General features: G+C 45.5%; 2 protein-coding genes across 6 annotated transcripts in view; one reads left to right on the top strand and one right to left on the bottom strand.

Annotated features, from left to right (window-relative positions):
* PRRG1 (proline rich and Gla domain 1) overlaps positions 1–22,105 on the bottom strand; it is a 99,254-nt gene that overhangs the window by 50,233 nt on the left and 26,916 nt on the right. The window contains exon 1 of one of the 3 annotated variants that reach the window (XM_056556001.1): positions 9,145–9,285. The exons of 1 other annotated variant lie outside the window; for it this stretch is intronic. The gene's annotated coding sequence lies outside the window, so the exon portion shown is untranslated. One more of the 3 variants, XM_056556003.1, reaches the window with a different exon arrangement.
* LOC130355627 (F-box only protein 36-like) overlaps positions 9,418–22,105 on the top strand; it is an 83,916-nt gene continuing 71,228 nt past the window's right edge. For 2 of the 3 annotated variants that reach the window (XM_056556006.1, XM_056556004.1), the window contains exon 1: positions 9,418–9,553. The gene's annotated coding sequence lies outside the window, so the exon portion shown is untranslated. Of the gene's footprint in view, positions 9,554–20,764; positions 20,806–22,105 lie in introns of those variants that run through there. The other variant, XM_056556007.1, reaches the window with a different exon arrangement.

Below are 22,105 nucleotides of genomic sequence, written 5' to 3'. Positions count from 1 at the left end.
TGAGCCCCATTCTCTGCTCTACGTCTGCACTGTAGGCCCTTGCTTCATTCTCTGGACTCACTCCTGCAGTTCCTGCTCTGTCCTCTAGAGGTAGTGTGCACTTCTCTAAAGGTTGCCTCTGTCTTATTCCTTGGTACCTTGCGGATTCTCCAGTGCATGATCCAGACTGTCGACCATGCCTGTGTTCTCGTCAAGCCCATCTGGCTGCATCTGGGCTTCTCATCTCTGCTGTGCTACATACAAAGCAGTGCTCAGGGATCGACCGATTATCGGTTTGGCCGATATCGGCCCCATTGCCTCCCCCATCCCCGGTTTTATAATTACCTGTTCCCGGGGTCCACGCTACTTCTGGCTCCTGCTGCGTCCTGCGTTACGCTATGCGCAATGACGAGTGACGTGACGTCACCGTGACAGCGCACAGTGACAGCTCAGGAGGACGCCACCAGAGCCAGATGTAGAGTGGACCCCGGGAACAGGTAATTATAAAACCGGGGATGGGGGAGGCAATGGGGCCGGGGCAGTGCGGTGGGGGGTGCGGCGCGGTCACGGTGATAGGACTCAGGACCCCCGGACAGGCAAGGGGAGAGAAGCGGGTGGCGGCGGCCTATGGCACCACAAAAGCCGCTGCAGTTCATTGATTTAAAGCACCCACTTTAAATCAATGATCTGCAGCGGTGTCGCGGGGGGATAAATAGCCAACAACTTATACCGGAATATCGGTATAAGTTATCAGCTATCGGCCCTAAACTCCACCGATTATCGGTATCGGCCCTAAAAAAAAAAAAAACTATAATCGGTCAATCCATGGCAGTGCTGCTACCACAACTTTTCAGCTTTGCTACTTGTGTTCTGCTGTGCTGCCCTACCACCAACTACAGCATCAGCTCACCCCTCCTGGCTTTATCCTCTGTGCATGGCACTGGTACGTTCTGGCCTGCCTGTTCAGCTGCCACCTAATCAGGACCACTCGAGTTAGCGACCTGGCATCTCCCCTGCAACAGAAGTCCAGCTTTCTCACAATGGTACCGTGTGCCAGCATTACTGCATCGGTACTTCCCTACAGTTCCTGAGGTGTGCTGGAGGTGTGGTGCGGCTCCCGGGACGATGTCTCATATCTGGGTGGATTGTACTCTTCTCTTGCCTTTCTGGACAGGGGTGTTGCAGGTGATTCAGAAGGTGATGGGACTTACCCTCCACCGCTCCCCTCAAGTCGTATTGCTGTCTCTATTCCCGGGTAGGATAAATGCTCTTAAGAAGGGTCTGGCCTGCCTTTTGTTGGCTACTGCACGTCAAGTTATCCCCAGGAAATGGAGGACCACCCAGCCCCCTACTGTAGCTGAGTGGCTTAGGGAAGTGCTATATGTACAGGGTATGGAGGAGTGTATGGTGGATGCTACACCTCGCGCTGAGCGTTCTCTACTGCGCTGGCTCCCGTGGTCTGAGTTTGTGGCTTCCACAGAATTTGGTACCCTCTCCCTGGGCTCCTGAGACACAGGCGCTGCTACTCGCCTTCCCTGGGATCGCCCCTCTTCCTTTCTACGTCCTGCTCTCTCTCTCTTCTTCCCTTTGTTACTTGTTTGTTACTCCATATCTGTTATATTGTTATACTCAGATGGTTTAGCGATCATATATGCTCACGTCAGCTCCAGCTTTCACATCCTGGAGCGAGATAAAGGGTGAAAACCAGGGGAATATTTAGATTTGTCCCAAAAGGAGACACGGCAGGTTCATATCCTTTGGGGCATTATAGCCTATAATGGGTATGTGAGCATCAGACCATCGAGCACTGGAAGAAGGTAGCCTGATCTGATCAATCACATACATCTTTACATTATGTGGATGACCAGCTTTGTGTGCATCACTTACCTGGAAAAGACATGGCATCAGAAAGCACTATGGGAAGATATTAAGCCAACGCAGGCAATGTGATGCTCTGGGAAGCTCTGGGTCTTTTCATTCATATTTTCACATCTACCTAAACATTTTTCCAAGTGCACCCTATTTATGAAAACAATATTCCCTAAGGGTATCCCCTAACGTTGGTGGCCTCTTTCAGAAGGAAACTGTCCCCCTGGTACACTGCAAAAAATGTTCAGGAAATGTTTGGTAGATACGACAAGGCGATTATTTGGTCTCAAAACTAATCAATAATCTGTGGATGTGCTGGAAAAAGAAGTTTGCAATTTAGGGCCCCATTAGATAAGAGCTGCCAAACAGTACTATATAACAATGAGTAATAGGGCCAGCGATCAGCTGACCAATATGCAAACACTAGCTGATTGGCTGATCGCTACAAAAGGACCGTTGCTGGCTGCACATCACCCTGTGAGGAATGTTGGATGCCGAGGGCCATGTGACCGACTGAGCAATGGTTTGTGTGTCCCTACTGCACGATGCTGAAGCCTAGGAGATCATTGCTCATTTACTGTAAGTATTGTCATAAAAACGTAGAATGTGTCGGCAGATAAGAACCATTTGGCCCATCTGGTCTGCCCAATAATCTGAATCCTATCAATAGTCCCTGGCCCTATCTTATATGAAGGATAGCCTTATGCCTATCCCTATCTTATATGAAGGGTAGCCTTATGCCTATCTCTATCTTATATGAAGGATAGCCTTATGCCTATCTCTATCTTATATGAAGGGTAGCCTTATGCCTATCCCTATCTTATATGAAGGGTAGCCTTATGCCTATCTCTATCTTATATGAAGGATAGCCTTATGCCTATCTCTATCTTATATGAAGGATAGCCTTATGCCTATCTCTATCTTATATGAAGGATAGCCTTATGCCTATCTCTATCTTATATGAAGGATAGCATTATGCCTATCCCTATCTTATATGAAGGATAGCCTTATGTCTATCTCTATCTTATATGAAGGATAGCCTTATGCTTATCTCTATCTTATATGATGGATAGCCTTATGCCTATCCCTATCTTATATGAAGGATAGCCTTATGCATATCTCTATCTTATATGAAGGATAGCCTTATGCCTATCTCTATCTTATATGAAGGATAGCCTTATGCCTATCTCTATCTTATATGAAGGGTAGCATTATGCCTATCTCTATCTTATATGAAGGATAGCCTTATGCTTATCCCATGCATGTTTAAACTCCTTCACTGTATTTGCAGCGACCACTTCTGCAGGAAGGCTATTCCATGCATCCACTACTCTCTCAGTAAAGTAATACTTCCTGATATCAATTTTAAACCTTTGTCCCTCTAATTTAAAACTATGTCCTCTTGTGGTAGTTTTTCTGCTCTCCTCCTTTACCGTGTTGATTCCCTTTAGGCTAAGTTTCCACTTAGCCAAGGTCCTTTAACCTTTCCTGGTAAGTTTTATCCTGCACTCCATGTACTAGTTTAGTAGCTCTTCTCTGACCTCTCTAGAGCAATGGTTCTTAACCTGGGTTCGATCAAACCCCAGGGGTTCGGTCAGTCAGTCTCGTGGGTTCGGCGGGGGAGGTCGCAACAAGACCGGCAAACCAAGCAATTGCTTGGGGCCCCGAGCTGGCCCAGGGCCCCGAGCAGAGCCAGTGTTTGCCAGTCCTGTAGTGACGGGGTAATTCCCCCCATCACTATTAAAGGGGTATTCCAGGCCAAAACTTTTTTTTATATATCAACTGGTTACGGAAAGTTAAACAGATTTGCAAATGACTTATATTAAAAAATCTTAATCCTTCCAATAGTTATTAGCTTCTGAAGTTGAGTTGTTGTTTTCTGTCTAACTGCTCTCTGATGACTCACGTCCCGGGAGCTGTGCAGTTCCTATGTGGATATTCTCCCATCATGCACAGCTTCCGGGACCTGACATTATCATTGAGCAGTTAGACAAAAAACTTCAGAAGCCAATATCCATTGGAAGGATTAAGATTTTTTAATAGAAGTCATTTACAAATCTGTTTAACTTTTCGGACCCAGTTGATATATATATATAAAAAAAGGTTTTGCCTGGAATACCCCTTTAACTCCCTGCGGCCCCGAATTAAGTTTAAAAATGCAGAGGCCGCCGGGACATAGCGCACGCCGGGACATCACTGATGTCCTGTGCGGGCGCCCATAGAAACGAAGGCACCGAGGACCGGAGGATAGAGAAGGAGGAAGACACGCGCTGACCAGCTTGGTAAGTGACCAGTGGCACGTCATCTTCGGTGCTCCGACCACCGGTCCCGAGACCTACTGCTATAGCTGGAGCGGTGGTCGGAGCACTGAAGTGGGCAGTACACAGACATACAGCCTCCAGCCATACACTGTATATGGCTGGAGGCTGTATGTCTGTGGGGGAACACTGCCTGCGCCTAATGTGTGGGGGAACACTGCCTGCGCCTAATGTGTCTTTAAGGTTTTGTTCATTTTGTGCACCTATGTATAAATATATACCTCCTATGTTTTGAATTTGAAAAAATCATATTTTATTTTTCCAATTAAGAAGGGTTTGGTGAATGTGCATATGAAACTGGTGGGGTCAGTACCTCCAACAAGGTTAAGAACCACTGCTCTAGAGGAAGCTGAGTTGTTCTTTTCTCTCTGACCACAGTCCTCTCTGCTGACACCTCTGTCCATATCAGGAACTGTCCAGAGCAGGAGAGGTTTGCTATGGGGATTTGCCCCTACTCTGGACAGTTCCTGACACAAACAAAGGTGTCAGCAGAGAGCATTGTGGTCAGACTGAAAAGAACAACTAAACTTCCTCTGTAGTATACAGCAGCTGATAGGTACCGGAAGGATGAAGATTTCTTTACAGAATTAAAAAATTTTTTAACTTTCTGGAGCCAGTTGATATGAAAAATAAAGAACAAATAAATAAATTTTTTTCCACTGGAGTACCCCTTTATGAAAAATAATTCCTTACTGAATTTACTCAGTGTCCATGGGCCCTTAGAAGTTTTTAAGTTGTGGAAAAAATTTCAAACTGCTCAAATACGTATCAAAACGACTAAACGACTTAACCATGGATTTTTTAAAACATGGACATCAGTGGAAAACGCACATGTATACGGTTCCATACGGGAAAACGTATATGGTTTTTACTTTGCACATGCGCATTTGCATCCTAAAGTCCCCACCCAAGACCCCTCCCATTAAAAATGGACAACATTTTCAAAAACGTATGTTAGTTTTTTTTTTTTTTTTTTTTATAAAAACGGACGGAACCGTATGCACTTTTCAAATCAGTATACGGTTTAAAAACGCATATTGTTTACTTTTTCCCATACGGTTCCATCAGTTTTTTTGCCATACAGTCTGATCAAAAAAAGTATGGCAAAAACGTGATGTGAACCCAGCCTAACAAAAGAGGACAAACATCCCCCTTCTCCCAAGTCTAAAGTTTATTGGTTTTTATTTACAAAGCTACAGCAAGGACGTGCTCACATGACCCACAGCCACCAATACCTGTCCCCAGCCGTGGTGATGTGTAGACCTTATAAGCATTGCGCTGACATCTGAAAACAATACGTCATCTCTGCTCCTTTGTAAAGACCAGCAGAACACCATCAGCATAGGAATTTACAGAAATGCACAGGATTTTTGTTATGCTATCTAAGGCTGAGTTCACATCACGTTTTGCCCCATACGGGAGCGCATACGGCAGGGGGGAGCTAAAAGCTTACGCTCCCGTATCCTGCTGTATGCGGTCCCGTATGTAATTCATTTCAATGACCCGACCGGAGTGAACCGGTCGGCTAATTTTTCCCGGTATGCGGTTTTCTAGCGTACATAAAACCGTAGTGAACCACGGTTCTAGGTCATGGAGAAAACCGCATATGGGGAAAAATGAGCCGACCGGTTCACTCTGGTCGGGTCATTGAAATGAATTACATACGGGACCGCATACAGCAGGATACAGGAGCGCAAGTATGAAATGAATTACATACGGGAGCGCATACAGCAGGATACAGGAGCGCAAGTATGAAATGAATTACATACGGGAGCGCATACAGCAGGATACAGGAGCACAAATATGAAATGAATTACATACGGGACCGCATACAGCAGGATACGGGAGCGCAAGTATGAAATGAATTACATACGGGAGCGCATACAGCAGGATACAGGAGCGCTAGTACGAAATTAATTACATACGGGAGCGCATACAGCAGGATACGGGAGCGCAAGTATGAATTGAATTACATACGGGGCCGCATACAGCAGGATACGGGAGCGCAAGTATGAAATTAATTACATACGGGAGCGCATACAGCAGGATACGGGAGCGCAAGTATGAAATGAATTACATACAGGACCGCATACAGCAGGATACGTGAGCGCAAGTATGAAATGAATTACATACGGGACCGCATACAGCAGGATACGGGAGCGCAAGTATGAAATGAATTACATACGGGAGCGCATACAGCAGGATACGGGAGCGCAAGTATGAAATGAATTACATACGGGAGCGCATACAGCAGGATACGGGAGCGCAAGTATGAAATGAATTACATACGGGACCGCATACAGCAGGATACAGGAGCGCAAGTATGAAATGAATTACATACGGGACCGCATACAGCAGGATACGGGAGCGCAAGTATGAAATTAATTACATACAGGAGCACATACAGCAGGATACGGGAGCGCAAGTATGAAATGAATTACATACGGGACCGCATACAGCAGGATACGTGAGCGCAAGTATGAAATGAATTACATACGGGAGCGCATACAGCAGGATACGGGAGCGCAAGTACGAAATGAATTACATACGGGACCGCATACAGCAGGATACGGGAGCGCAAGTATGAAATGAATTACATACGGGAGCGCATACAGCAGGATACGGGAGCGCAAGTATTAAATGAATTACATACGGGAGCGCATACAGCAGGATATGGGAGCGCAAGTATGAAATGAATTACATACGGGAGCGCATACAGCAGGATATGGGAGCGCAAGTATGAAATTAATTACATACGGGACCGCATACAGCAGGATACGGGAGCGCAAGTATGAAATGAATTACATACGGGAGCGCATACAGCAGGATACGGGAGCGCAAGTATGAAATTAATTACATACGGGAGCGCATACAGCAGGATACGGGAGCGCAAGTATGAAATGAATTACATACGGGACCGCACACAGCAGGATACGTGAGCGCAAGTATGAAATGAATTACATACGGGAGCGCATACAGCAGGATACGGGAGCGCAAGTATGAAATTAATTACATACGGGAGCGCATACAGCAGGATACGGGAGCGCAAGTATGAAATGAATTACATACGGGAGCGCATACAGCAGGATATGGGAGCGCAAGTATGAAATGAATTACATACGGGAGCGCATACAGCAGGATATGGGAGCGCAAGTATGAAATGAATTACATACGGGACCGCATACAGCAGGATATGGGAGCGCAAGTATGAAATTAATTACATACGGGAGCGCATACAGCAGGATACGGGAGCGCAAGTATGAAATTAATTACATACGGGAGCGCATACAGCAGGATACGGGAGCGTAAGATTTTAGCTCCCCCTTGCCGTATGCGCTCCCGTATGGGGAAAAACATGATGTGAACCCAGCCTAACCTTGCAATAGACTAAAGCGAATCGCGCCAGTTTTTTTTTAATGGAGTGCTTTTCGATATACATTTTTAACCACGTTCTATAAAAGTTCAAGAGATTTTATTGTCTTCAAGAGTGCTGGATATCTTTTTCCTATGGATGATTTCCAGGGGAATCCTTTATGAATTTAAATAAAGTACCCCAAGATAAAATCAGGGTCATCCCAATACAGAAAAGTCCCAGTCATAACCACACGTGTGTCCGGAATACATGAGTGAAATCCTGAGCTGGCTGGAATGTCACAGAACACGCTGGATGACGGATTGTTAACGCGTTTTACATATTCCATTCTCTTCACCTAACTGGTTCTTTATACATAATCATCAACCTATGGATGTACAGTCAGCCAATATCCAGCTCTGGAATCACTCAGTGTCCACCCAAATGTGTCGTCATCATCATCAACTTCCTCCACAATCCATGGAGTGACTGTTTACAGAACTGTTTCCCAACCAGTGTGCCTCCAGCTGTTGCAAAACTACAACTCCCAGCATGCCCTGACAGCCTTTGGCTCTGGAATCACTCAGTATCCACCCAAATGTGTCATCCTCATCATCATCTTCACCCACAATCCATGAGTGACTGTTTACAGAACTGTTTCCCAACCAGTGTGCCTTCAGCTGTTGCAAAATTACAACTCCCAGCATGCCCAGACAGCATTTGGCTATGGAATCACTCAGTATCCACCCAAATGTGTCGTCATCATCGTCATCATCATCATCATCATCATCATCATCATCATCATCTTCCTCCACAATCCATGGAGTGACTGTTTACAGAACTGTTTCCCAACCAGGGTGCCCCCAGCTGTTGCAAAACTACAACTCCCAGCATGCCCTGACAGCCTTTGGCTATGGAATCACTCAGTATCCACCCAAATGTGTCATCCTCATCATCTTCCTCCACAATCCATGAGTGACTGTTTACAGAACTGTTTCCCAACCAGTGTGCCTCCAGCTGTTGCAAAACTACAACTCCCAGCATGCCCAGACAGCCTTCGGCTCTGGAATCACTCAGTATCCACCCAAATGTGTCATCCTCATCATCTTCCTCCACAATCCATGAGTGACTATTTACAGAACTGTTTACCAACCAGTGTGCCTCCAGCTGTTGCAAAACTACAACTCCCAGCATGCCCGGACAGCCAAAGGCTGTCCGGGCATGCTGGGAGTTGTAGTTTTGCAACAGCTGAAGGCACCCTGGTTGGTAAACACTGGTTTACAGGACACATCCCCAGCCCCGTGACCGCACACTGTTATTCTCCAGGCTGCTTCACTAGAGAACTTTGGGAATTATTGCATTCGTCTCCCATGCTGCTTTGCGGCACACATATGATCTATACAAATATATAGAACTAGAAACACGCTGTATATAATCCATATGTACACTATGGATAGGTCACAATATACACTCCGTATTGACACAAATTTACAGTTACACAAATACACTCGTCGTCAGGTTTTACTTACATTAGTAATAATAAATACCACAGATATGATATTAGGAGCCCACCCTCATTGTGCCGACCACCCCAGAGCGCCAATAACAGACATAACAGCAGAATACCTGAGCGGGGCGCTGTGCGGTCACTGCAGGACACTCTCCACTCCGCTCCGCTCCCTGCAGCCGCTATACCCCCAGGAGACATACACTGGAATGGGACGGAGCCGCTTAGCGGGCATGACGTCATGGTCATGTGACCATCAATCATAGGAAGGGGAGGGGCCTCCCGGCTCGCTTTAGTAGTAGGAATAGATGTTGTGAATGAAATAGTTCAGTTTGTGTGGTGATGGAGAAGGAGGGCGCTCTGCGGGTGGTACTGAGGGGGCATGTGAGGAGAGGCGGCACGGGTGGTACTGAGGGGGCATGTGAGGAGAGGCGGCACGGGTGGTACTGAGGGGCCATGTGAGGAGAGGTGTCACGGAATGGTGGTTTATTGTGTTGTGTGTGAGGACTGGAGGTGTGCCACATACAGGTAGTCTGCAGTGCAGTTTATGGTACTGAGGAGTATGTGAGGAAATGTATGCCACATATTAGTGGTTTGCAGTACAAGACTAACCCCTTAAAGGGGTACTACCGTGGAAAACTTTTTTTTAAAATCAACTGGTGCCAGAAAGTTAAAGATTTGTAAATCACTTCTATTAAAACATCTTAATCCTTCCAGTACTTTTTAGGGGCTTAGGAGAAATCCAAAAAGAAATGCATTTCCTGTGATGTCCTGACCACAGTGTTCTCTGCTGACCTCTGCTGTCCATTTTAGGAACTGTCCAGAGAAGCATATGTTTGCTATGGGGATTTTCTCCAGTTCCTAAAATGGACAGCAGAGGTCAGCAGAGAGCACTGTGGTCAGGACATCACAGGAAATGCATTTTTTTTTTATTTCTCTTTATATACAGCTCCTAAAAAGTACTGGAAGGATTAAGATTTTTTTAATAGAAGTGATTTACAAATCTGTTTTAACTTTCTGGCACCAGTTGATTAAAGAAAAAAAAAGTTTTCCACAGTAGTACCCCTTTAAGGACAATCGTTTTTCTGTTTTCGCACTTCCATTTTCTCCTCACCAATTTAAAAGTTTTTATTGGTACCATTTTTTTATTGATCGGACTTTTTGATCGCTTTTCATTTTTTTATGTTATAAAAAGTGACCAAAAATACGCTATTTCCGCCCGGAGATTCCGAGTGCGGCCAGCGCTGACTGAATCAGTCGGTGCTAGGACCGCGCGGACATTGCAGTCTCCAATAGACTGCAATGTGTTCCGCACGGATTTCCACCTGAAGAAAGAGCAACCCCTTTCTTCAGGCTGAAATTTCCAAGCGGATTTTCCGTTCTCAAATTCCGCTTCACAAATTCCGAAGTGTGAATTTGTGAACGGAAACCCATTCACCACACTACATTTTAGCAAGCGGAATTTCCGCCTGCAATTTCAAAGAGGAATTGCAGGCGGAAATTCCGTAGTCTGAACCTAGCCTTATAGCACCCATAGGGGGCTATAACACTGTACACACTGATCTTTTAGGCCCCGTTCACACTGAGTAATTCAAAAGGAATTTACTCGAGTAATTCCTCTTGAATTCTCTGCTCCAAACTAATGCACATCTCCTCTGCCCATTGACTTTAATGTTTTTTCCGCTGTCCTGTTCACACTGCGGAAATTCTTCTAGCGGAATTCCGATGCTGAATTCCGTTCCGCTTCAAGAGAGAGCATGTTCATTCTTCAAGCGGAATCCGCTAGCAGAAATCAATAGAAGTCAATGGTAAAAAAAAAAATTCCGCCCAACATTGTTTTCGCGAGCAATTTGCTCGGAATTCGCGTGGAAATGGCTGAAAAAACCTTCACCTCTTTTCTCCCCCATTTCCACGTGCAATTCCACGCGCAATTCCGCTCAAATTTCCTGCAAATTTTGCGCAAAAATAAAAAAAATGTTTCCGCCCGTAAATTTTTCGCCGAGAATTACTCTTGATTTACTCAGTGTGAACATACCCTTACACTGATCACTGCAAAGCCATAGATTTCAGGCTTGCAACAATCAATCGCTGTTCGGACATGCAGGAGGCAGGTTAGGCACCCTCCTGCTGCGTCCTAGCTGAAAATCGTGATGTTCCGATCAGCCCGACTGAGCTGCCGGGATACTTTTACTTTTAGACGCAGCGATCAACTTTAATCGCCGCGTCTAAAGAGTTAATGCTGGACATCTGCCAGAACGGCGATGTCCAGCATTAGCCATGGGTCCTGGCTGCTGATAGCAGCCGGGACCGTACGGATATGATGCAAGCTCAGCTCCGGAGCTCGCTTCATAACCCTCCCGTGCCGCAGCGCCGTATAAACCTGGCATTCTGCGGCAAGGGGCTAAAGTTGGTTATTTATTCAAGCATTTTCTTATAAATTACCCTTTGGGTACATATGTGCTGCATATTTTACCCTTTAAAGGAGTAGTGCAGTGAAAAATAACTTTTCCGCCTATCCAAAGGATAGGGGATAAGTAATAGATCGCGGAGGGTCTGACCGCTGGGACCCCCCACGATCTCCTGAACGGGGCCCCGGGATTCTACCTGAAGCGGCCATTCGGACCCCTGCAGGAAGCAATGGCCAACACACCCCCCTCCATGTATGTCTATGGGATACATGGAGGTGGCGTGTCAGCCTTCGCTCCGTGGGGGGGGTTGGCATGCCCCCTTCCAGCAGACAGACCGCTGGAGCCCCGTTCACGAGATCTTTGAGAGTCCCAGCTGTCGGACAAAATTCGTATGCATAAAATTGTTCTCTAATGCCCCACGTCGCGGGGGGTTCTGTGAGCCCCTCTGACTTACTGATAATCTTTCACTCTGACTTTAGACACTGGCGTCTAAATGGTCAGTGAGTTAATGACCAACAGCGGCGTCATTATCAGTGAGTGTTCGGCTACTGAGACTCGCTGTTCTGAAGCGAGCGCAAAGCACTTAAAGGAAATCTGTTAGTAGTATCGCGGGTGATGTTGATTAAAACGGTACTCACATTGTTCTTCGGTCCCGGTCTATTCCACTTCCTGCGGGTCGGTGACTTCACTCTGCGCTCAGCCTATCAGCGGCCGCAGCAATGTCCCGTCGCGGCCGCTGATAGGCTGAGCGCAGAGTAAAGTCACCAACCCGCAGGAAGTGGAAGAGACCAGGATCGGAGAACGGGACGGTGATATCGGAACAATGGGGGATCGTAGGCAGGTAAGTGAAAGTTTATTATGTATAGTTTTACAGCCCGAGCTTAGAGAACTTCTTGAAGGCTAGGTTCAGACTACGGAATTTCCGCCAGAATTTTCGCTTTGGAATTTCCGGCAGAAATTCCGCTTACTATAATGCATAGTGTAGTGAATGGTTTTCCGTTCACAAATTCACACTTCGGAATTTGTGAAGCGGAAAATCCGGATGAAAAATCCGCTAGAAAATTTCCGCCTGAAGAAAGGGGTTGCTCTTTCTTAAGGCGGAAATCCTAGCGGAACACATAGCAGTCTATAGGAGGCGCAGGCGGAACCCGGAATCTCCGGGCGGAAATTTTCTGCCCGGAGATTCCGCAGTCTGAACCTAGCCTAAAGGAATACTCTGGTGCAGAGTACTCCTGCTCTGTCCTGCCCGGGCTGCAAAAAAAATGAAAATAAACCATCCCTCACCTTCCTGGGTTCCCGTGGAGCGCCATTACAGCTGATCGGTCCTCCGGTCCATCTTCTTCATAGAAGCGTCACATGGCGCTCAGCCTATCGCCGGCCACCGCGATGTTCTGCGGAAGTATGAAGAAGATGGACCGGAGGACCGATCAGCTGTAGTGGTGCTCCGCGGGACCCCAGGAAGGTGAGGGATGGTTTATTTTCATTTTTATTGCAGCCCGGGCAGGACGGAGCAGAAGTACTTTGCTCCAGAGTACTCCTTTAAGGACCAAGCCCATTTTCACCTTTTATTTTAGCATTTTCGTTTTTCCTCTTCGACCTTCTAAAATCCATAACTCCTTTATATTTCCATCTACAGACCCATATAAGGGCTTGTTTTTTGCGTGACCAATTGTACTTTGTAATGAAACATAATTTTACATAATTTAAATATTTAACATAATTTTACCATAAAATGTACGGCGGACCCAAAAAAAATTTTATGGAGGAAATTTAAATGAAAACCACAATTTTGTACATTTTGGAGGATTTTGTTTTCACACTGTACAATTTACTGTAAAAATGACGTGTTCTTAATTCTGTGGGTCAATACGATTAAAATGATACCCATGGCTAGATACTTTTATATTTTTGTACCGCTTAAAAAAAATCTTAAACTTTTTGTACAAAATCAGTAATCTAAAATCGCCCTATTTTGACCACCTATAACTGTTTCATTTTTCCATATATAGGGCAATATGATGGCTAATTTTTTGCGCCATCATCTGTACTTTTTATTGATACCACATTTGCATATATAAAACTTTTAGATAATTTTTTATTAATTAATACATTTTTTTAAATAAAATGTGACAAAAAAGCAGCATTTTGGGATTTCTTTTATTTTTTACGTTTACGCCATTCACTGTACAGGATAATTAACATTATATTTTGATAGTATGGACATTTACGCATGCGGCAATACCAAATATGTTTATTTAAAAAAAAATTACGCTTTTTGGGGGTAAAATGGGAAAAACTGACAATTTTCATTTTTATTGGGGGAGGGGATTTTTCACTTTTTTTACTTTTCATTTTTACATTTTTCAACTTTTTTTTTACACTTTTTATGTCCCCATAGGGGACTATCTATAGCAATTCTTTGATTGCTAATACTGTTCATTGCTATGTATAGGACATAGCACTGATCAGTATTATCGGTGATCTTCTGCTCTGGTCTGCTTGATCTCAGACCAGAGCAGAAGACCCCGGGAGATGGCCGGAGCAAGGTGAGGGGACCTCCAGCCGCCATGCTGGATCATCGGAGCGCCGCGGTAGCGTTGCGGGCGATTCGATCATCCATTCAAAGTGCCACACTGCCGCAGATGCCGTGATCTGTATTGATCACGACATCTGAGGGGTAAATGGCAGACATCCGCGATCGCGGATGTCGGCCATTACCGGCGGGTCCCCGGCTGCTACTAGCAGCCGGAACCTGCTGTGTAGGACGCGAGCACCGTTCCAATGCTCGCGGTCATACACAGGACGTAAATGTACGTCCTGGTGCGGGAAATCCAGCCAAACCAGGACGTACATTTACGTCCGTGGTCGTTAAGGGGTTAACCCCTTTAAATCATCAGTTACACATTGAAAGTTCTGTTCATTGTTTATGGTTGTTGTTTTTCTACCAAAAAAAAACATAATGAATACCGCATTTATCGGCGTATAACACGCACATCCATTTTAACAGGGAAATTAAAGAAAGAAAAAAATTAATGACTTGGACTAAATGCCACATCATCCCCCAACTTCGTTTTCTTCTGCACCTCAGTTTGGTCCCGTCCCCTCCAGTTCCACATCATTCCTTCCCTTTTATCAGTCCCTGTGTCACATTTACCCCTCTCATCGCCACCCCCCATGTCTCATCATTTCCCCCATGTCTCATCATTTCCCCCTGTCATAGACCACCACTAGCCATACAGACATTAAGCATTCAGTGCCTCCCCCCACCATCATTTCCCCCTGTCTCATCATCCCCCACCGTGTCTCATTATGCCCCCCATCATTCCCCCCTCATCATTTCCCCCTGTCTCATCATCCCCTCACCCTGTCTCATCATGCCCCCCATCATTCCCCCCTCTCTTCATTTCCCCCTGTCTCATCATCCCCCCATCATGTTCCGCCTATGCTATTCTACCTCATCATTCCCCCTTTTCCCTGCTTTTCATATTTTTTTTTTATTTTCCTTACCTGGCTGCGCTTCAGCTGTCTTGTGGGCTGCGGTCAGTGAAGCAGATAAAAGATGTCCTCTCCCGGCTATTCTGCGCGGCACCAGGGACGTCACTTTTCATTTCCTGCAGCCGTTGCTAGTCAGAGTTCAGAGTGCGGCGACTGCAGGAAATGAAAAGTGACGTCACTGATGCCGCGCAGAGAAGCCGGCAGAGGACGTCACTCATCTGCTTCACTGACTACAGCCCACAAGACCCGCTGCATGACCTGGCCTATGAAAAGCGGGGGGGGGGGGGGGGGGGGCAGAGTGGGGAAGAGACGCCGCTGGTCACTGATTTAAAGTGGCTGCGGCCGTGCTGCTAATACTTAACAAGCAGCCGCTGCTGCGGCCGCTTTATATCGGTGACCAGAAGATTTATCGGCATATAACACGCAGGCAGGCTTTTTGCCTTAACCACCCATGACGTACGCGTACGTCATGAGTCCCGGTCCTGCGATATAGCGCGGGGTCACACGGCGACCCCGCATCATATTGCGGCGGGCCCGGGGTCATAGTGAAGCCGGGACCCGCCGCTAATAGCGCAGCACCGATCGCGGTGCCGCGCACTATTAACCCTTTAGCCACGTGCTCAAAGCTCAGCCGCGCGGCTAAAAACGAAAGTGAAAGTGCCCGGCTAGCTCAAGGAGCTGTTCGGGATCGCAGCGGCATAATCGCGGCATCCCGAACAGCTGTAGCACAGGAGGAGGTCTTCTTACCTTCTCCTGCGCTGTCCGATCGACGAATGAATGCTTCAAGCCTGAAATCCAGGCTTGAGCAATCAATCGCCGAAAACACTGATTGATCCATTCCTATGGAGAAGCATCAATCAGTGTTAAAGATCAGTTAATGCAATGTTATAGCCCCCTATAGGAGCTATAATATTGCATAAGAAAAGTGTAAAAAAAATCATTAACCCTTTCAATTATCCCTTCCCCTAATAAAAGTTTGAATCACCCGGCATTTCCAAGAATAAAAAAAAAAACTGTGTAAATAAAAATAAACATATGTGGTATCACCGCGTGCGGAAATGTCCGAATTATAAAAATATACCGCTTTTTAAACCGCACGTTCAATTGCGTCAGCACAAAAAAATTAAATAAAAAGTGATTAAAAAGTCTGATCTGAACAAAAATGGTACCACTAAAATCTTCAGATCACGGCGCAAAAAATGAGCCCTCATAGCACCCTGAACACAGAAAAATAAAAAAGTTATAGGGGTCAGAAAATGACCATTTTAAACATATAAATTTTCCTGCATGTATTCATGATTTTTTTCTGAAGTGATACAACATCAAACCTATATAAGTAGGGAATCATTTTAACCGTATGGACCTACAGAATAAAGATAAGGTGTCATTTTTGCCTAAAAATGTACTGCGTAAAAACGGAAGCCCCCAAAACTTACAAAATAGTGTTTTTTCATCAATTTTGTCGCACATTGATTTTTTTTCCCCGTTTCACCGTTTTCCCGGACCGGGATGCCTACTGATATCGTTCAGCAGGCATCCCGCGCAAATGCCCAGGGGGGTCATCAGACCCCCCCTTGTCGGCGATTGCGGCAGATCGTTGATGAATTCAGACTAACGATCTGCCGCGATTCGGGTCATACGGGTCACGTGTGACCCGCTGACCAGAAGATACAAGGTGATCGGGGGTGTACAATACACCCCCTATCACCCACTGTATCTATGGGGAGGTGGTGATTTCGTCAACCCCCCAGGAGCGCTGCTATTGGCTGGACGATCCAGCCAATCGTCCAGCCAATAGCAGCCGGCGGGGAAGGGGTTAACTGCATCTTCTTGCAGCTCTGCCTGTTAGCTGAATTCAGTCAGCGGGAAAAGCTGCTTGAAGGTGCCAGGGACCCCCCCCCCCCCTGTGAGGATTGGAGTCCCTTTAGGACCGATGATCCCCCATAGAGCAGGGACAGGAAAAAACCCCAGGGAAAGGTAGGAAAAAATTGTGTAAAACTGTAAAATTAAAGTTAAAAAAAATCCCCCCCCCGACCCCCTAATAGGTCCCCAAGGGTCTGCCTGAGATTTTTTAGCCTGACCCGGGCCCTATTAGGGGTTCAGGGCGCTGCCTTTGGCCCCCCATTTTTTTTGCCCGCAGCTCTTTATTTTTGTTCATATAACGGTGTGTGATTTCTAATCACACACCGTTATATATAGTATACACCAAGCACACACACTACATACATCCCCGCCACCCCCCACACACACCCCCTTCCCCCCCGCCACCGCGCCCTGCCACCGTAGAAAAAGGCGATGGCTTGCCGGGCATTTTCGGTAGCGGAGGCATACGTTTTTCTTGCATCAGACTCCGAATCTGTCAGTGAGGACGATGAAGATACAACATTCCTGTGTTCTTCATCGTCCTCCTCATCATCTAGTACTGATGATGAGCCCCCTGCACGGCGGCGGAGACGCCGCCAGGCGAGGCCACGCACCCCCCATGAAAGTGCCCCAATGGCTGGCACTAGTGCAAGTGGTGATGCCGCTCGTACTAGGAGTCCGATCCACCAGGCGATTTTACCGGAGCTCCCTTCGGTGAACCTGTCTGGAGACCCCCAGAGGGTTATCAGCCACGGATTCCGGAGTTTGTTGGCAACTCCGGAATCCGGATTGACACGGCTGAGTTCACTGAATTTGACTTTTTCAGTTATTTTTTCAGTGACAGCCTGGTCAATCACATGGTGGAGCAGACGAATCTGTATGCCAGGCAGTTCATCGCCCACCACCCTGATTCTTTTTTGGCCAGGTCCAATGAATGGTACGCCGTCAGTGCAGCCGAAATGAGGACATTTTGGGGCCTTGGGCTGCACATGGGCCTGGTCAAAAAGCCAAGTGTCAGGCAGTACTGGAGCGGGGACATCCTATACCAGATCCCGCTGTACAGTATGGCCATGGCACGGAAGCGGTTCGAGGCCATTCGGAAATGCCTGCATTATGCAGATAATGCGGCATGTCCACCCCCAAGTGATCCCACCTATGACCGGCTTTACAAAGTGAGGCCGGTCATTGATCACTTTGGGGCCAAATTTTTGGAGGCCTATGTACCACTTAAGGAGCTCTCTGTAGATGAGTCTCTCATCAGTTTTAAGTGGAGACTCATCTTCCGCCAGTATATTCCCTCGAAGCGGGCGCGATATGGCGTGAAGCTATATAAACTTTGTGAGAGTACCTCCGGGTACACTCTCAAGTTTAGGGTGTATGAGGGACAAGATTCCCGTATTGAACCCCCAGATTGTTCCCCCACTCTGGGTGTTAGCGGGAAAATTGTTTGGGACCTTATGTACCCATTGCTGGATAAGGGTTACCACGTGTACGTGGACAACTTTTATACCAGCATCCCTCTCTTCACATCCCTTGCCGCCAGATCGACGTCCACTTGTGGGACCGTGTGGAAGAATCAGAGAGGCCTCCCTCTAAATTTTGTTCAGACACTTATGCCCAAGGGTAAATCCCGTGCCCTTACCCATGAAAACCTGTTGCTGGTCAAGTATAAGGATAAGAGGGATGTCCTTATGCTGACCACTATTCATGGTAACGGCAGCTCACCTGTCCCTGTGCGAGGTACCACAACAACAGTCCTCAAGCCCGATTGTATTCTGGACTACAATCGGTATATGGGGGGAGTTGATCTTTCTTATCAAATCCTGAAGCCATATAATGCCATGCGGAAAACACGTGTATGGTACAAGAAAGTTGCGGTCTACTTGGTACAGGTTGCCATGTACAACTCTTTTGTGCTGTACCAGAACGCTGGCAACACAGGGACATACCTTCAGTTCCAAGAAGAAGTCCTAAAGGTCCTGATCTTTGCTGACCGGGAAAGAGCAGGCCGGATTTCCCAAGGAACTGAAGTTATAGGTGCCAGGATCGTCCCAGGCCAACACTTTCCAGGTGAGGTCTCCCACACTGGAAAGAAGGGACGATCCCAGAAAAAATGGCGAGTGTGTAACAGGAGGGGGATACGGAAGGACACCACCTATCAATGTGACACTTGCCCTGATCATCCGGGCCTCTGCATGAAAAACTGCTTCAGGGAGTATCACACTTCCATGCAGTACTAAATTTTCCCTTTTAATTTTAATTTTCCATAATTTGACCCCAATGTACCAAGTCCAGAGTACATTCCAAGTTTTAACCCCATAAAACCACTAAATTGCCCAAAAAACTCTCATAAAAAAAAAACTGATAAGACCTCTGGGGGTATTTTTTTCTCTGGGTCATGGGTCACTGAGTCACTATCATCGGGGACTTTTTATGTTGCCTCAAATGCGCAGCGCTCTCTCTCCACCTGAGCGGGTGCGCATTTGAGGCAACAGGTTAGGGATGGTCACACACATCATATTCCCAGAATGATGATTCAGATCATAAGGTTTGGGGTGGGCATATTTTTTAGTTTTGGCTATGCTCTGGGTCATCATTCTGGGAACATAGCCTGTTTTATCCTTTTATGTCCCACTGTGCCCCTTGTTAGTTATTAGTGTACCCCATATAATGCCCCTTGAGGGGGGGTCCCACTGTTCTGGCTCAAGGCCCCTGACTGCCCTCCTGTTCCTCCGTGACCAGTGTGCACCCGGAGATCCGTTTTACGCCCAGATATGAGGTATGTCCTTTTTCCAAAGAAATGTATTTACAAATTAAATTTTTTTTTTGCTTTTCTGGCAGTAAATGCGACATGCCACCCCCCCCCCCCCCCCCATTTCAGCAAAATTAACAAATGTGACTCCTTCTCTTCTGAGCATTGTAGCGCTCCTGCAGTGCATTTAATGTCCACTTATGGGGTACCTCCATACTCAGAAGAGATGGGGTTACAAATTTTGGGGGGTATTTTCTGCTATTAACCCTTGCAAAAATGTGAAATTTGGGGGGGAAACACACATTTTAGTGAAAAAAAAATATATTTTTTACATATGCAAAAGTCGTGAAACCCCTGTGGGGTATTAAGGCTCACTTTATTCCTTGTTACGTTCCTCAAGGGGTCTAGTTTCCAAAATGGTATGCCATGTGGGGGTTATTTTGCTGTCCTGGCACCATAGGGGCTTCCTAAATGCGACATGCCCCCGGGCAAAATTTGCTCTCAAAAAGCCAAATATGACTCCTTCTCTTCTGAGCATTGTAGTTCGCCCGTAGTGCGCTTCAGGTCAACTTATGGGGTACCTCCATACCCAGAAGAGATGGGGTTACAAATTTTGGGGGGTATTTTCTGCTATTAACCCTTGCAAAAATGTGAAATCTGGGGGGGGAAACACATATTTTAGTGAAAATGTTTAAAAATTTTTTTACATATGCAAAAGTCGTGAAACCTCTGTGGGGTATTAAGGCTCACTTTATTGCTTGTTACATTCCTCAAGGGGTCTAGTTTCCAAAATGGTATGCCATGTGTTTTTTTTTCCTGTTCTGGCACCATAGGGCTTCCTAAATGCAACATGCCCCCCATAAACCATTTCAGAAAAACGTACTCTCCAAAATCCCCTTGTCGCTCCTTCGTTTCTGAGCCCTCTACTGCGCCCGCCAAACAATTTACATAGACATATGAGGTATGTGCTTACTCGAGAGAAATTGGTCTACAAATATAAGTATACATTTTCTCCTTTTACCCCTTGTAAAAATTCAAAGATTGGGTCTACAAGAACATGCGAGTGTAAAAAATGAAGATTGTGAATTTTCTCCTTCACTTTGCTGCTATTGCTGTGAAACACCTAAAGGGTTAAAATGCTGACTGAATGTCATTTTGAATACTTTGGGGGTGCAGTTTTTATAATGGGGTCATTTGTGGGGTATTTCTAAGATGAAGACCCTTCAAGTCCACTTCAAACCTGAACTGGTCCCTGAAAAATTGTGAGTTTGGAAATTTTGTGAAAAATTGGAAAATTGCTGCTGAACTTTGAAGCCCTCTGGTGTCTTCCAAAAGTAAAAACTTGTCAATTTTATGATGCAAACATAAAGTAGACATATTGTACATGTGAATAAAAACTTTTTTTTTTTTTTTTGGAATATCCATTTTCCTTACAAGCAGAGAGCTTCAAAGTTAGAAAAATGCTAAATTTTCAAATTTTTCATCATATTTTGGGATTTTTCACCAAGAAAGGATGAAAGTTACCAAAAATTTTTTACCACTATGTTAACGTAGAATATGTCACGAAAAAACAATCTCGGAATCAGAATTATAACTAAAAGCATTCCAGAGTTATTAATGTTTAAAGTGATAGTGGTCAGATGTTAAAAAAATGGCCGGGTCCTAAGGTGTAAAATGGCCGGGTCCTTAAGAGGTTAAGGACCCAGGGCGTATCCATACGCCTGTGGGAATTTCGGTCCCCGACGCGTGCCAGACGGGGACCAGACCGGGTGACTGCTGATATCTATCAGCAGGCACCCCGCGCAAATGCCCAGGGGGGTCATCGCATATCGCAAGTGAATTGAAGATTTTCCTATCCTTGGTGAAGGAAAATATAGATTTTATTAAAGACAAGACGCGAGTATTATGCTTAAACCTCTTTTACTCACTCAGCAGCAAAAGAAATGGATATGTATATATTAATGATAAAACAGAAAAAACTTTGATAACAAAGGTATGGCATAGCCAAACATGTTGACATATTCAATGACCAATCAGAGTGTGAAGACAGGTATAATAGTGACAGTTGCCCATATTTCCTCCCCTTCTTTGCGGCGAAGAAACAGTCCAAAACAGGAACATGCTATGGTAGTAATCCAAACGAAACAGTGTTTAACAAGGAATAACCAGTCTTGGAAGAAGAGAGGACATTTCTTCAAGGAAGAATATTCTAGGATACTGTGAAAATAAACAACAAAAGACATATTATAGGGATGGGAATATAGGGCGGGATAATACTCGCGTCTTGTCTTTAATAAAATCTATATTTTCCTTCACCAAGGATAGGAAAATCTTCAATTTTATGTAAATACAAGACGCTTCGTATTATGCTAGTTTAAAGCTATAGTAATATTAAAACAAATAAAGAGAGATGATAACAACAGTTAAATAATAATAATCAAACAATACAATTTGTAATTATAAAAGAACCATAGAGACATGAGAATCGGGTTTAAAATAAAACGCCTTGAAGGTAGAGTCGGAAGACCAATTTGCAGCTTTCAAAATGTCAGAAAGAGTAGC

This window comes from Hyla sarda, chromosome 2 (genome assembly GCF_029499605.1).
Source record: "Hyla sarda isolate aHylSar1 chromosome 2, aHylSar1.hap1, whole genome shotgun sequence".
Classification (NCBI taxonomy): Eukaryota; Metazoa; Chordata; class Amphibia; order Anura; family Hylidae; genus Hyla; species Hyla sarda.
Note: the sequence above shows the minus strand (reverse complement) of the source record. Positions and strands in the feature narration are given on the sequence as shown.